At 36.6% G+C, this 17,643-nt stretch overlaps 1 protein-coding gene across 2 annotated transcripts in view; it reads left to right on the top strand.

Annotated features, from left to right (window-relative positions):
- Positions 1-17,643, top strand: part of LOC149089011 (uncharacterized) — a 478,375-nt gene that overhangs the window by 407,397 nt on the left and 53,335 nt on the right. The gene's annotated exons all lie outside the window — the stretch shown is intronic.

Genomic DNA, 17,643 nt, shown 5'->3' with positions numbered 1-17,643 from the left:
ATTGTGGAATTATTGAATTGATTTATTCTGAACTTTCATCGGTTCTGGAATTATTTCTTTTATTGGTTGTAAATTTTCATGTTTGAATATTGAATTATTTCTTTTATTGGTTGTAAATTTTCATGTTTGAATATTGAATTATTTCTTTCATTAATTTTGAATCTTCATCAATTATGGAATTAACTTTTTTCGTTAGTTTTAAATAGTCATCAACACTATAATTATCTATTTCATTGGTTCAGAATTTCCATCGGTGTTGGCATTATTTCTTTCAATAATTACTAATTCATCAATTCTGAAATTTTCATTAGTTTCCGGAATTGTTTCTCTCATTAGTTTAAAATTATCTCCAGGACTGACTTTTCATGAATTTTTTCTTTGTGGTAATCTATATTTAATTATGTTTTTAAAATATTTTGTATGGATATTTTTTCAGTACTCCTGTATACGCTGAAATAATGGATCCCGATTCGCCTTCCTCATAAAATATATAAAATCTGGGCTAACGGCGTCCCAAGTATCCGTGGTACCTAGAAATTGTTGAAGCGCACCTGTTCCCGCGTCTGGTAAGGGTGGCCCTGTTCACCCCTGGTAATGCCACACAATCAAATACAAATACAACGCCACAACAAGAAAAACGCCCTACGAGGTCGACGTGGTTGAGAAAAAGATGCCCATAACAAGTATGGATGTCAGTGTTACTAAAATACAGCAACCAACTCCCAAGTAAAAATGCAATCGCAAAAATTATAAACAATATTTATAATACATGATAAAATATTATAACAATGCCATAAAATGTATTTATGGTTGTCTTACTCTAAGTATGAATAGCTTCTCGATTTACCCCAACATGTTTATCGTATTTCTTTTTAAACGTGTTACAATTTACTACCCTCGGGAATAAGCTATTCCATTTATTAACAACCCTATTAGAGAAAAATTTCCTGCGACACCATAACCGTCAGTTACTAATCGATACTACTACTTCATCAAACACCAACTCTGGCCATATCGCTATATTGCAATTTACTGCCATTAATGAGATGGGTTGGAAATGAAGGCGCTGACTATCGGTGGTCGCCTCAAGTTCGCGTTAGGGAAAATATCTTAAATATATCCTCCCACGTATACGAATCCGGAACCGCGACAGCAACCTTCACGATGGTAGACGAGAATCTTACCACCACGCCACTCGGGCGCTCTACTATTCGATACTGGTGTCCCCTTATCAAAGCAGTCGATTGACGGAGTATTAGTAACTCGTGGTCCATCCTATCAATCCCGTTAAAAAATTTGAACACTTAGATCATATCTTCCCGACACACATAGGCGTACGCAGAATTTTTTCAAGGGGGGTTTCAATTTTTTTTCCTTCTCGGGTGGGGGGTTTACGTTACGTTTTTCCTACGAAACAACGCTATAATCTCGGCTTGAGGGGTGGAGGGGGGTTAGAACCCCAAAACCCTCCCTTTGCGGAAGCCAATGCCGACACCTCCTGCGTTCATCCAACGTAAACATATTCAAAAAATGAAGTCTCTCTCCATATATCAATACCGGAAACCACGCTCTGCTAGAATAACTTTTCATCTTTGGTGTTTGCATAATCCAAGCCCCGTGTGCCGATAAGGACACGCGTAGCTCTTCTCTGCGCCCCTTCATCCAAGTTTATGTCACTTAAGTTAAGCTTACCATCCTCTTCATTCAGTTGCCACCGAAATGTTGATGATTAAATTTTATTTGTCAACAGTAACTTTCAGTTTTATTTGTTAACCTCACACCTGTAATTTCATGAAATTGAGCTTACTATCCTACCCATTCAGTCTTCCGAAATTTCACACTGTTGAGCTTACCGTCTGAGTATTTTAATATTTTAATTCATATGAAATGTCGGATTATCGATTTGCCATACTATTCATTTAGTCCTGTCTCAAAATGTCACATGATCAAGCTCACCATTCCAACCAGTTTAATTCTTTGTCCGAAACGTCGAATACTTACAGTCCATACATTCTTCTATGATCTGTATTTTTTCTCTTTATAAGATCATGAATACAATCAGGATATTGAAACACAATTTTGTGATGTTCAGTTCTTTTTTGAAGTGTTAAAACAACTTCAAACTAGGTTGAGCTCTCTGTGTATCTGAAGCTCCTGGATAATGAGTGCCCTTTTAGGCTCGTGCATTTTGGGATATATAGAGTGTCCCTATCAGAGTTTGGATACCGCATTTCAAGCAGATACCATCGTATCCATAGCAATACACGATTCAAGTAGAAGTCAGTGGTAAATCTCAATTTGGCATGATACTCCATCCGTGTGATGAATACCTCTTAAATTTCAGGCACAAATAGATTTTATTGTACAGAAAAGAGCTGCGGAAAGCGTATTTACATTCAGATCTGAGATCATGCCTTTGGCATTGTCCACTCATATTTTCCTTCTCATTCACTCTTACGTCCTGTAGATATTTCGCACAATATAGAAAAAGTAAAGAAAAATCTCTTCACGTACAGTAGACTACATACCAAGGAATTCGTCAAGTCTGTAAAACATTTTTCATTGTGAAAATTTCTCTCAAAAACCATCTTTTTGAAGGCATTTTTCTTCTTCTTGAAGAAGGAAAAAAACTCAATTCACTTTAACGTAGGAGAAGAGTGAGGGGAAAAATTAATACATTCTTTCTTAATTCTTTTGTGTTGTAACGCGGAAATGGAAGGAATCTCTTATAGCGAAACAGAGAAGGCTATTTAGAGTAATTACTCTTTTTCTTCGCGATTCCTTACAGTGGCGTATGCATACATACATACGCCAGGATTTATTGTAGTTTAGACGAAAGAAAAAAAAAGAGTAAAAAGGGTAATTTACATAAGGCCTTTTTAGAACAAAAATGAAACAAAATTCGAAGAGAAGGATTAGAAACAAAAACATTTTTGGGGCTGTTGTTTTTTTCCTTTTTGAAAAATAGAGAAGGTTGAAACGAGACCATCTCTTGCTTATTCTTCTAAGAAATGCGCTCGAGCGAGCTTATTTCGAGCAAAAAAATAAATAAATGAATAGAACACGAAGCTTTTTCCATGAAGCTCTGACAGGAGTAAAATATAATTTAAAAAACGAGCGAAATTTAACTCTTTATTCTGTATCAAGATGCTTGTCATCTTTTCTTTTTATTTCGTAATTCTTAAGAAAGATTCAACCATAACTCATTACCAAAATACTCCGGGGTAAGGTTCAGCCATTTATACATGTAATCTGGGACGGTTAGCTTCTTCTCTACTTAGACGAGACTGGCTTTGACCCCTTTGAAATATATTTTTATTTATATGTTTGTGTATTTAAAATAATTTTTGGGATGAATTATGATCGTTTGAATCCACCGCAAAACTGGAAAATTTCGTTTCATGAATCTCCTCAAAATTTATGGTATCTTACCATTTATTTTTTCGGATCCTGTGTATTGAAAAATAGTATGAGGCTATTTAATATCTACTCATATGAGGGATGTTTCCAAAATCAGGCTCATATCGTTCATATCGCACAGGGTGGAAAAAAAGTTCACGACACATTTTCAAAATTAATAAAAAGTCAACAAATTTGAATGAAGAAATACAAATATAAGGCCACAACAGGCAAAAAGATGACCCGTAACAAATATGGATGTCATATATTTCTAAAACGCAGCAACTCAATTAAAACTGCAATCCAATCATAAAAACTAAACACTGTACTGTATATACAATATACATGCCCATAAAATATAATGCAATGTCCATAAAAAATATGCGTGGTTGTTTTATTCTAAGTATGGAAAGCTTCTCGATTTACGTATTTTTAGATTTACGTAATGTTTATCGTATTTCTTTTTAAACGTGTCAATTGTGTTATCATTTACTACCCCCGGGGTTAAGCTATTCCATTTATTAGCAACCCTATTAGAGAAGAATAATTCTCTTCGACACCATAAGCTAGAATTGTCCCTTAGCAATCGATACTGGTGTCCCCTTGTCAAAGCAGTCGATTAACGATATATTAATAACTCCTTGTCCATTTTATCCATCTCGTCGAGAATTTTAAACACTTCAATCATATCCCACCCCGACATCTGCGCTCTGCTAATGTAAAAAAATTTTTAAAAAATCCAAGCCTCTCTTCATAGCTTCAGCCCCGTGTGCCATCAAAAGCACGCTTAATTCTTCTCTGCACCCTTTCAACCAAGTCTATATCCCTCTGTAGGTATGGTCTCCAAAACCTGACAGTATACCCCAGTCTAGGACAAACTAAGCCTGGGAAAAGCGGAAGAATAGCTTTAGGAGAACGCGAAGAGACCTTTTTCAAAATGAGACCCAGCATTCCATTCGTTTCTTGACCACCGCTGAACATTGAAAGAAAATGCAGTTTGCACTAAAACACCTATTATGACGTCGAATTATTATTATTATTATTTTCGATAAATTAGACATTAAGGGGTGGCATAAGTTTTGGTGCAGCCGGATGGCAGCTTGGGATTCAATTAGACACCAACATTTTTATCAATTTTCACTTTTTTGGGCCTCTTTAATAACGAAGATGTTGAGAAAAACTGGATGGAACATACGCGTGGGGACAGTAATAAAAATAATGAACATTTTCTCTGTCACGAGGGGGAAATTACGCATTTTGGTGCCCCCCCCCCAGTAATATTTGTGGAACGGTCAAATAAAGTCCATAGAAAAAATTCGGCTTCGTACTTGTCTGGTTCTGGAACACCAGAGAGAAACGAATTTCAAATAAATTTCTTAATAAAAGGTGAATCGCTATACTTCCCCTTTACGGGATAAGAATAAGTAATGATCATGGGCCCCACACAAGGGCTGGGCTGACAGGACTCCAGTCTAGAACGATTCTCGTTATCTTTTGTATTTTCACGCAGTATAAATTCACTATAGAGAGACCTAGCGGAAGAATAGCTTTAGGAGTCCCACCCTAGGGTGGGGGGCATGGCAATGATGGCTCATCAATAAGAGCTGTAATGTGGATCATGTTATCTGGCTTAATTAATTAAGAACGGTAAAATTATCTTAAAGACGGGAATTTTGTCGTATGGTCTCTAATAAATAATAAGAAAATAAGTATAATAAGAAAATAAGGTTTATCCAATGCTCACCTTGGCTTAAAGGACCAGGGTTGTCTTTAGGGGCGGCACACGAGGCTTTGCACCCGGGCGGCAAATAAGCTTGAGCCGCCATTCTGCCTCGAACCAGTAGTGCCATTCTGTTATTTATTCTTTGGCAAGGTAAATATGTTCTTGGATAATAATATGCTTTATTCACTCGCCGAAGCTATTCGAAGCGCTTTCCATCATCAAGCGTCGAGAAAAACCTTATCTAGGCTTTACAAGCAGGCCGATAATTCACATTTACTGCGAACACAAAAGCTCTTATTTTCTTTCTCTCTCTCCTTGTACCATGATATATACAATGTATACGCATACATGAGTTTTAGACGTTAAATGATTCGAAGAGAAAATTTCAGCCTCAAAAATAATAAATTTGTGTGGGCTCTCTTTCCTACGAGTTTATGAAAATCAGAACTTCCAGCGCAGCGCCGTCTAGTTATCCGAGAAGCTCTTTGACTGCTCGATAACTTATTCTCCAACACCTTCAAAACTTTTCGCTGTTAAAAAGTCAAAAAAGTGCCGTTAAAAGGCTTTGGAGAGTCCTCTTAAAAAATGGCGAACCAGTGGACTTATCAGTGGAGAGGATCGAGGGCGAATTATGTATATTGGCCGAGGAGAAAAGTGATGCGAAAAGACCTTTAGGCCACGCAGTACTTTCGGCAGTTTTTGACATGCATCTCTCTCTCTCTCTCTCTCTTTGGAAATGCCTCTCGCTGTTCACTGACTTACGACGTTTTCGCCAAAGAAACGATGGAATGTGTGTGCGTATAGGTAAACAGCGAAAATCTCGTATGGCCCATAAAACAGCAGGTTATCACGCAGCAGCAAAAAGCTTTGTCTAGTACCGACCTTCTTTTATGGATGCACTCACTACACTGCGTACGCATGACAACAAGTTCCGGAAAATACACAACGCGCCCTTCTTCAGAAACAGATTTTGGTGAAATGTCCTCCTTTTTTGTGAATCAATACGAGTACTTTCCAAAAAAAACTTCTTTTTTTTTTCGAATGGAAACGCTATAAGTTTTTGTTCGAGTCCATGAAACATGGACAATCATGTCTCTCTCTCTGTCTTGCCACAGAATTCTTTCCCAATCGACACAACAGAGGCCTGAAGCAAAGTGAAAAAAGTGATAGAAAAAGTTGGAGAATGACTCGCAAAAATTTTGTGTTACTTTCATTGTTCTGCGCATGTGTATCTAAACATGGAAAATGTCTTGCCTGTATGAATGTCATTTTAGGAAAGTTTTCAGATACATATTAGAACGAGCGACTTATAACTTGCGAGCGACGGGCTCATAGTTCCCGCAATGTTTTTATTTAGCTCGTGCACGCGCACGAACATTTTGGATGCTTCACCCAATTTGCGAGTATGCAAAAATTATAATATGGGGGAATTCCCAGATATTTTCTCCATAAAGATTCACTTGTGTGGTACTACACTCATTCCACTAAGTACTGCACATATTTCTCATTAATGTTTCTTTTTATCTCTAAGAGCGCTTTGGCATCATGTTTCCATTTGTTCCTCATATTAATTTCCTCTTGTTTACTTATCTTTGTATATTGAATTTTTTATTCAATTCATCTATTTTTCGAGTTTTTCATTTTTGTTTTGGCTAGACGTGGCTTTGTCTTCCTTGTATCGAATAATCGATTTGTATTTCTATTACGTATATGTATATATTTTTGTATTATGTGTTTATTTGACGCTTTAATTCATAACGTGTAAATTTGATGAATTATTATTGTTATCTCATTTTACTTTTCTATTTTCATTACTTCATTGTATTTTTGGTAATTTTACGTCCGTGGTGGTTTTTCATCTCCGTAATTTGGCATTTTTGGCTCTGTAATTTCTGGTATCTTAGCCAAACCGTCCTACTTTGTAGAAGACTCGACCATTCCCTTAAAATAAAACCTATTTTTGCTTCCACTGACTGCTTTAAATACAGCTTCTTTCCTCATGCCATTGCTGAATGGAACAAACTCCTCAGCTCTATTGTCGAATACCCCCACTATCACTAGTAGTTTTTAGTCCAATATCAAACAATATCTTTGTCATTTTCAATCGCATCCTCTTGTATAAGCCCCAGGGCCAATAATATTGTATAATTAAATAAAGAATTGGGTGCAGTCTGTTGAGATGCGCAAATAAATAAATAAGAACGAATGATCTTCGACGTTCGACAACTGAATATCGGTGTATGTAAAGTGTCTATGTACCTGATTCCCACATAAATAAATATGGAGTGTGCTCTACCCCTCCCCCCCCCCCCAACAATTTCATCCTTCCAAATATTAACAACACAAGCATGCAAAGGTCAACAACCACTTGGCATAAATACAAATACAAGGCCACAACAGGTAACAATGCCCAACGAAGTAGCTGAATATATATAAATAAGTGCTGTTCTCTGTCCTTAAAAATGCATATGGCATACAGCAGGCATTTTCAACCTGTTGCTCACGAGCACCCAGAGTGGTCGATGCTCGTGTCCGATTTAGTGATCGCGATCACTCTCGATCAACGTCCTAATTAAATTCCTTGTAGAAATTGAATTCAAGCATTAAAATCGCACTGCTTTTTTCCGGCATACGTATTTCAAACTTGCCGTAAGAGTGGCACCCTTTTTTTTTATGATAGATATAGGCAGTGCTCGTGAGCAGAAAAATCGTAAAGACCTTTGGTGTAGAGTTTATTTTTCGATGAATTGAAAAAACAAAGTTTTCAAACTTTCATTCAAAGATGGCGCTATATCAACTATTTATGTTGAATTTTTATGGTACAGCGTCATCTGTGAGTGAAGTTTTGAATAAGAAAAGTTTTCGATTCATCAAAGGAGAAACATTTTTTTCCGAATTTTTTGCATCTTTTGGTTGATTTTTATCAATTTTTAAAATGAATGACTAACAATTTGTGCCGCGGCGGAATCGGCGAATTACGCTCCATTCAGCTCAGATGAGCTCAATTGTTAAAATGTGTTATATGAGCTTTTCGCCCAACCTGTATATTTGTAAATGATCTTTCATTCTTTAATCCTAGACGTAGTGCCCTTTTCTCTATATGTAAATTCACGCGATATTTTTTCTATGGCGGAGTGTCAATGAATATTTAAAATTTTTTCCCAATTGGCCTTCACTGAACTGGTAATGCAACGAATAATAAAGTAAACGCTCTCGTAAAAGACCGAAATTGTTGAAGCTGGGAGTGTCTTCCACCAGCTTGATGGAGCTTTCTTCACTATTTTCTATTTCGGGAGATTTTACTGTTCTTTTAATATAGTTAAGTTTGAGTGAATGTGATTACACTTCATATTTAGGACACTATTTATAAGCAGGACCAGTTTATATGAGAAATTTTCATTACTACTATACCAGTGGACATAAATCCATTAAATACATACACTGTTTATATCACATTTTCTGTGTTATGTCAAGTTTTCTTAATGCAGTGGCATCTGTGAGTGAAATTATGAACTATACTTTTATTCATCATTAAAACAAATTCTTCGTCATAATAAGCATTTTAGTGTAAAACGCGTTTTCTTATTTAAATGGTAGAATTTTAATTATTTTTACATGTGTCATAGACTTTTTACGCACCCTGTATTACTAGCACCCAAGAAAGAAAATACCATGAAATTATTGAAAAACTATTTCAGTTAAAATACAGTAATTTATATAAAAATACGCATTCACAAAACGATATATCATTCAAGTGCTTACCAAAGGGTTCACCACACACGTTTAGAGGAGCTGAACGAATGAACGCCAGAGCTTTGCCACTGGACTTATCCCGTTGCCGAGATCTGTTCCAGCCCAGCATCGTGGCAGAGTCTGGAACACTTTATTTTGTGTCAAAAAAAAACATATAAAATTTTTACAACATATTTTCCCGGACAATTGGATACTGACGCAATTAACAAATTTTGTAGCGATTACAGACGAGATGGGATTGGGAGTTGGAGTAAAAAATGGAAGTATGTTTCGAGGTTTAGTTAAGACGGATGAATGTACACATGTTAGGATGGAGGTATGTTTTAAAAGCAATTGAGGACACCCCCCCCCCCACATGCCATCTCATCTGTTATCTTACACTCGCCATATTATATACACAGGATACAAAAAGAAATGAGAATCTTATTGCGAAATAAATATATATATATATATATATCCATCGGAGCGAGTCATCTCTCTTAACACCTTATTGGTGAGCAAATGGGTTTGATAACTTGCGACTAGAAGCCAGCATCGGTTTTATTGGGTTGAGTTCACTCGCTCCGTGGATTTAATGAAAATATACAAAATAGAAGTATTGTGTGGGGGAATATATACAATTAGGGATCATCCATGCCATCTCGCTTAGCATCTTATTCGGTGAGTAACGTGAATACGACAATATGAGTACTCACGTGTGTTGTGGACGTTTAGAGGAGCTACCGTTAAAGAGACTCAGGATCCGACATGGGTGCCGCTTGACACGAAATTATAAGCGCCACAAACATGTCCTGGTTTATGCATGGGAAAGTACAATTTTGTCCTGCCCCCAAAATTTTGGGAGAACCCCAAATATTTTCCGATTCGATTTGACTAATCAGATATTTTTGACTATACCCATGCTGCCCTCCTTAAACCTTTGAGAGGCATTGACGAGCCTCCTTTAGGCCTCTTATTTTAGCATTCTGTAGTTCAGATTTTTTTCCCGCTACTCCTAACTTTATACCTGCTGAAAATAGGAGGAATGCTTATTCAGTTATAAAAGATATGATATTTTAAAGTGGGTTTAGTGATTCTGCTGCGCCGCTTAAAGGAGGTTTTCATGCCTCCTCAAGTCAAAGTCGATTCCACATTACAATTTATGAATATAAGAGGACAATATATCTAAAATAAGCATAAATTTTTGATAGAAAATAACGCAACTCCAGAGGGCGCTTCCGACACGAATATTTCATCTATGCACCCGTGGAAAAACCCAACAATATTCATACAAAAATATTAAAAACTCAAACTTTATTCATTCGCTGTGTTTGTTCCTGTCTTTCTCCACCATAATCTCCAAAAATGTCAACGCCTGAAATATAGCTTCAATTTATTTTTTTGTACAAAAAACATAAAATTGAATAAAAAAAAATCCCTTTCATAATATAATAAATGTACAATAAAAATGAAAAAACGTCACAGGAATGTCTCCGAAATTGTCGGCAGGTTTGTGTCGGGCATTTACGATTCTTACGAATCGATATCATACGTTGTATCTTTTTCTTTTCAACAAAAATTTCTCCCGAATTTTACGGATTGGGGGATTTTTCTTCTTTTTTTTTTTTTTTTTTCATTTCAAAAGTAAACAAAACGAATCAAATTCTTGACTTTCTTCTTTAAAAGAAAGGCAAAGCAAAGAAAAAGAACGTCTCTTCGGTGCTGAAATATCTATCAGATTAAGGTGGATTCTCCCTAGAAAATATTCTCGAGGGATTTAGGAAAGGCTCAACGGGGAAAAGGCAACCACAGGAATATACGACATCCCCGTTGACAGTACCACAGTACTTCCCCCCCCCCCCCACCCTGCTCAAGAAACAAAAAAATAAGAAAAAACTCCCTCAAGGAATATCGTATATATATTCTCTCTCATTCATTTCTTTGGTATGCCAGTAACGTAAGAAAAGACGATGTGGATGTGGAGCTCACACACACTCTTGCCATACATTCTCTAACCCCCCCCCCCCATTTTTTTCTTTATTATTCATTTAGTTTTATTTTATATATATAAAAAAAATCAAGAAAATTTCTTTCAAACGCTCCATTTGGTCCCTCTTTTTTTTTTTTTAGTGTGACGATTTAGTGCAAAAAAAAAAAAAAAAAGAGAAAAAAGGACGGAAGGACACTTAAAGCAAGTCTTTTTGAAAAAAGGGAAAAATCTGGCGGAAAATTTGTCTTTTTTCCCCACAGTTTTTTCAGAAGAAAGAGAAGAAACCCTTGAGAATCCTGAAGAAATTCGAGCTTGAAACGTGCCAAGTAAATCAGATTATCTTGAAGTTTAGTGCGAATTAAGAAGCGCGAGATTGTTTGAAATATAAATTCCAAGGATCGTGTCGTTTGAAAGTTCGTGGCAGTCGCTTTTAAATGATCCAAAAAAGGACTATATATATATTTTAAGCTTTTCTTATTTATTTTTTTAGCTGATCTTTTACTTCTACCTGTTATATACTCGATTTCACTTTAAACGATCTTCTTCAGATCTTTCTTTTAAAGTAAAGCCTGGGATTTTTTTTCTTCGAGATCGTTTTGCATCAGGAAAGATAAAGATCCAACTTATCACGAAAGATTCAAATAAATAAAATAGGTTTTTATTTTTATGTATAAGTCTTTGTTTCAGCACCATTTAATGCTACGTTTTCGAAGCAGGTGAAACGAAATGGAGATGAAAACTTTATTTAGGAACTAGTTGCATTTTATTTCAGATTATCGACCGAATGAATTTCGTATTATCTCTTGTTGAGGTTTCTTCTTCTGGTGCGTGCACAGTTCTTGTATATTAACAAGTCGGCAATATTTATATGGTATGCCAGATTTTGTGTGTGTATGCAAACCTGTGAGAATTTCACTTCGTGAAAGACAATAGTATACACAAAGGCTAATTTTTGTCTAATAGCCTGTTACAATGTTATACTTAAAAACGCAAGTTTTTCGAAAATACAGGGTGGACGAAAAGTCCTTAACACATTTTGAATTTTAAAAAAATTAACCAATTGACGTAAAGAAGAGCGGTTTACACTAAAATACTTATGGCGTAGAAGTGGTTTTTTTTTTTTAAATAGATTAAAAAAATAATTTCAAGTGATCACATCAAACTATGTGGGTTCCTACAGTATCTTAGGTTTTGTATCACGAAAAACTCGACACAAAATACGCGACTGAAAAGAGCATAATTAATGTTTATTTCGATTTGCGTCACATGAAATTGCCTCGTTTCAGTATGGGCACCTTTTGTACAGCACGACTTCTTCTAAAATTCTTAAAATTTTGGCTTAGAAATATTCCCAGAAGAAGAAATCAAGGAGGAGTGGGCATTAAATCTGGAGGCCGAAGTGGCCGTAATGGAGATCCATCTTGTCCAATCCATTTACCAATAAATTTTTGACGATGTTGCCATCTCTCAATGAAATTTTTTTTTTTAATTCACTAAAAAAATTTTTAGGCCATAAAAAAAGTATTTTAGTACAGACTGCAATTTTTTTAATATTATTTTGTTGATTTAAAAAAAAAGTTAAATGTATCATAGACTTTTTTTACCGTAAATATCGCTTTAAAGTAATTATTTTAAGAAAATATTAGTCAAAGTGAATTTGATGGATAAAGTTAAATATAATTACGTTCCAAGCGTGGGTATATTTTAAACTCGTGCCGAACTGATTTCCTATATCTTTTGCCCGCAAATTCCGTACCCAAATTGTAAATTTCGGAAACAAAAAATATCATTATAATTAAATAACTTGTATTTGTACATAACTAGTCGAGTCTTTTTCTTGTCTCATTCACATGATTGTTTTCCGATTGTCTAGAACAGTGGTTCCCAAACTTTCCCAAGTGCGACCGCCCCACCCTCTTTGATAAGAAATTCATCAGCGATACCCCTACATAACGTGACCATATGTCCTGGTTTCCCGGAACATTTCAATTATCTAGCCTGTTAATGTTCTGTCCCTAAAGCACTTCTCGGGACGCTTGTTTCGATTTTAATTAGGCGATATATATTAACTTTCCACGATATTCATTATTTTTTTTAATATTATATAAATATTTCTTTTGTTTTTTAATGTACTTAGTGTTCCTTATGCAAGATGGAAGTATAGCGAGGTGTATGCTCCTTGATTTTGATGTACAGGGTGATTAAGAAAGAACCAGCCGATTTCAAAATGATTCTACACTTGAAATTGACTATTAACACATTCACTGCTAATGACAGCATGAAGGCATCATGAAGGACAAAACTAGTTTTAATCTTGAAAAAAAATGCGCCCCACTTACTCGACAAGCAATTTGGGCCCCGCAGTGAACGTGTTAATAATATTATACATAAAACCATAGGCATTTCCCTCCATATATTCGCATATTATTTACCATTTTGTGTTTTCAATTTTAAAAAATATACAATTTTGAAATCGGGTGATTTTTTCTCTGAGTCACGCTGAATAAGTATTAACTTTATACACTGTATATTGATTATTGTGCAAGTAGAATTTGATAAAATGACATTGTATGCTGCATGGTACGTAGCTCAACTGAGTAAAGGAATTTTTTTAGTTTTGACATGTTTTTAAAATAAAAATAAGTTTCTTGTTTGAACGTTTTTATTTTGTAGAATTTCTCGTGACCCCCCCCCCACCAGGGGATCGTGAACCACACTTTGGGAACCACTGCTCTAGAACAATCACTTATGACGGAGCGATATAGTCACGGAAATATAGCGTTCGGCCAAAATTAAACTCTACGTAATTTATACACCACAATAGTGCTGATATAATGCTGTTGTCATGACGTGGGAATGGATTTTTTTATAGCTGTGGTGTAATAAAAAACCTTATAAGGCGATCGGATAGAATTTCCATCCATCCGTTCCTGATTCGCAAATGGCCTGTTAAGGAACGGATTCGGACAGTGCAGTGTGAGATTGGGGTCATTCGTTACTCTCGACCATTCACCGTTGATCACCACCATTTCCAACCCTCGGACAAGCACAACTATACCCAGTACATACAGAGAGAGAGAGAGATGTGTGTTTGCTTGATGTTACGTGCCTATCGACCCCCCACAACCCCTAAACCCATCCATCCCTTCGTCTAGCATTTGCCTGAGCCCCCAAAGTAATTAAAGATAATCGTTGCCAATATCATTGAGTATTCGCAACACGTTCCAATTGAATCTTGAAACCCTTCCAAGTTCGTTTTGGAAATGTTATTCCGAGCAGCGGCAGCCTGTTTAGATAAATCGCTGGTTACCTGCCTCTTGACATCCCTTCAATACCCTCCACATTCGCTGCTTATCCCGTTTCTCCTCCTCGTATTTCATTAAATGCCTTTTCCCGATATCTTCCCGTGATCCTTCAAATCGAATCCTCTATTTCGGATGCGTTTTTTTTTATGTCTTAACCACAGTCATTTCAAATGTCGAAGAAAAATTTCGAAATTTAATTTATGATCTAAAACTGGATCTCACTCCGACTCCTCTCGGATAATTCAGCAGTAGAATAAATTTGTGTGTCTCTAAAACTATCAAACTGAATACGCAACTTCATCAGCGTAGAATCCCATGGCGACGTTACATAGGCATGGGCGTATTTACGGTCCTGCCCATTGTGGACGGCCCGAATTTTGCCGCCCTTTTCTCTCTCATTCTAGTTTAATTTTCTTCACCACCCATATTCCTCGAATTCCCCTCCCTGTGTTATAACCCACTTAGCGCTTACCCCCCACACGCCTGTAAATATGCCCGTTTGTCTAAGTCCTTCTTTTGGTCACTCACGTGATTGCATGTTACCTTGGACACTCGCATGCTTGCGTGCTATTTTAAGGACTCACATGCTCGCGTACTCGTTTGGTCAATCACATGTTTGGGTACTCGTTTGGTCAATCACATGTTTGGGTACTCTTTTGGTCACTCGCATGATTGCGTTTTCTTATGGCCACTCCCATGATTGCGTTTTCTTATGGCCACTCCCATGATTGCGTTTTTTTTTTGGCCACTCCCATGCTCACCCACTCTCTAAGTCACTCCCATGCTCATGCATTTTCTAAGTTACTCTCATATTCACACACTCTCCAGTTCACTCTTTTGGCCATTCACATGTTTTCACACTGGTTTTGTCATTCACATGCTTGCACTCGCTCTAGGTCAATCGTTTGGTCACTCACCTGCTCGCACACGCTCTAGGTTATGTCACTCTTTTTGTCATTCACATGCTTGCGCACGATCCAGGTCACTCACTGTCCTATCCTCTCACTATCTGGGCAAAGGTAGAGTCGTGGTTATAATATTTTGGCGCCCTTCTCCCATTATGTACTAATTTTCTTAGTCACTCATTCCTAAAATTTGCCACCCTTCCGAACTTGCTTCCCTGGGTTATAGCCCGCTAAGCCCCCCCCCCCTCCACAAATACGCCTATGTAACATAGGCAAATGAAACATTGACCAAGTTCAAATGAAAATTCACGAGGTCAATATTAGACATCAATTTTGCAATATCATAATACAATAATGAACGCATAGATTACAACAGGGGGTGGCCAACCTGTGGCACAAAAACGCTTTTCAAAAATGAAAGCAATTCTATTCCATTTTTCAATCGAATTCTCTACAATATTTAAACAATCCTTTTCTTATACATGACGGTCTTTCGGGTCTTTGTTAAACCTATATTCAAGTTGTTTGGTAGGCACTCTCTTAAAATAATTAAATTAAATTATATTATATATATATATATATATATTAATTAAATATTATATATAAATTAAAAATATATTAAAATATGTACAATGCATTAATTTAAAAGCATTAAAAAATCATTGCATGTCATTCCAAATTAAAATAATCAATAGAGCTTATGAGAGAAAAAGCAGCAAATATCGGTAAAAACAATGAAAAAGATTTCATACAAGAACACACACAAACGGGAAAAAACACATAAAAAGATGACACCTATTAATAGGTCATATCAAAAAAAAAATCACGAACATACGATGCGTATATACAAATAAGCATGTATACACCAATAAAGCTCAATATGATGAACTAAAATGCATAGCACGTTAAAAATGATGAGAGATCAAAAGCACTGAGAGAACGACAAACTCTGTGATATGTGGATGAACACACGAGTTCTGTTGGCAATCTGTTCCATACTCTTCCAACTCGGCATCGGAAGTTATAAAATTTAGCATTTTTCCTGGATATTGGAATTTTATTTGCAATGAATGTCTTCTCGGTGATGGTATGGCAATAATTTCAAAAAATTGAGTTGACTGACCCGTATAAACTAAACTAGGTTGTGCACAAGTTTGAAGCACAGCTTTAAGTCGGTTTCAAGGCGACGCCATTCTAACGAGTGTACCCCCAGCCTTTCCTCGTATGGGCAGTGACGCTGACCACAGAGCAGCTTGGTGAATGACTTCTAGACCTTTTCGATGAATTTTATGTCTTTCGCCTTGTACGGACACCATATCTGCGAACAATATTCCAGGATTGGACGCATAAAAACGGTAAATGCGTGCATGAATGTAGTAGTACATAAGAAGCGCGTCTCATTTTACACACTATATTCGAATAATGTAGTTCGAAATTTCCGGTATTTTAAATGGTGATTCTCCCAAGGTAGAAAGTGAACTTCTAGAACTCTTCGCCACCCATCGAGTAGCTTGAATTCATTCTGTGTGTCCCCCTGTGTGCATGATACCACTTTTATTAACGGAAATTGGAAGACGATTGACTACAGTCCAGTTGTGGAGACGTTGGCAGGCGAAATTTAGCTGTGTGTGTTCAGACGTGAGAAAGAACAGTTTAAGATCATCAGAAAATTGTACCAGTGGAATTGGGCGAGTGTAAAAAGTAATATCGTGCGTGAATAATACAAACAATAATAATTTGAAATAGTACAAATAATAACTATGTGATGTGAATTTTCATTCAATGCGTTTCTGATCGACTTTTCATTTTTGGGCATGGACGTGTATGTATACGAGATTCAGTATCGCCCACATGAGGGACATGCATTGTATAATACAGTTACATTGTATATGCATGAATGCTTTGGGAGGAGAGTCCCAAGCACGAGTCCTCAGGTTTCGGTGTCTATGCCCAACATAATGTAGATAAGATGTACTTTTCCTACCAACACACGTACATACACGATCTCGCATTGCGATAATCGAACTTATGACTGGAAAATAAAAACCAATTCAGAATTGAAAAGATTGACGAACTGAACATTTTCACGAAAATGAGAGGACAGCCGCGCACAATATTTAGTAGGAACGGGAAGAATGCTATTGTCCGCTTCAAATGGTACGTGTAGTCTGGGAGTTGAAATTGGAAATGGAGTGGCACGTGCATCGAAAATAATCTTGATTGTGGCACGACTTGAAAGAAAAAGGTTGAGCCACCCCTAGCTCATAATATCGATACATACAGGGTGTTTCATAATTCATGATACAAACGTTAGGGAGTTATAGAACGCAACGAGACAAGCAGAAATCACCCCAAAATGAATGTTGAGGTGAAGTGCTAGAGGGCACTTCCTAGCGAATGTAGACAAAACGCTGTTCACATAGAAGCTGCCGTCACTTGTGCTCTGGATTACAAATACAAATACAACGCCACAACAGGCAAAATGCCCAACGAGGTGGCTGATAAAAAGATGCCCATACAAATATGGATGTCATATGTTTCAAAAATACAGCAACCCAATTAAAAATGCAATTAACACAAATTACAAAC

Source organism: Pholcus phalangioides, unplaced genomic scaffold (genome assembly GCF_987345545.1).
Source record: "Pholcus phalangioides strain wild (caught in Gottingen) unplaced genomic scaffold, Ppha-v1.0 ptg000003l_1, whole genome shotgun sequence".
Lineage (NCBI taxonomy): Eukaryota > Metazoa > Arthropoda > Arachnida > Araneae > Pholcidae > Pholcus > Pholcus phalangioides.
The sequence above is the reverse complement of the archived record's forward strand: the minus strand, read 5'-3'. Positions and strand labels throughout refer to the sequence as shown.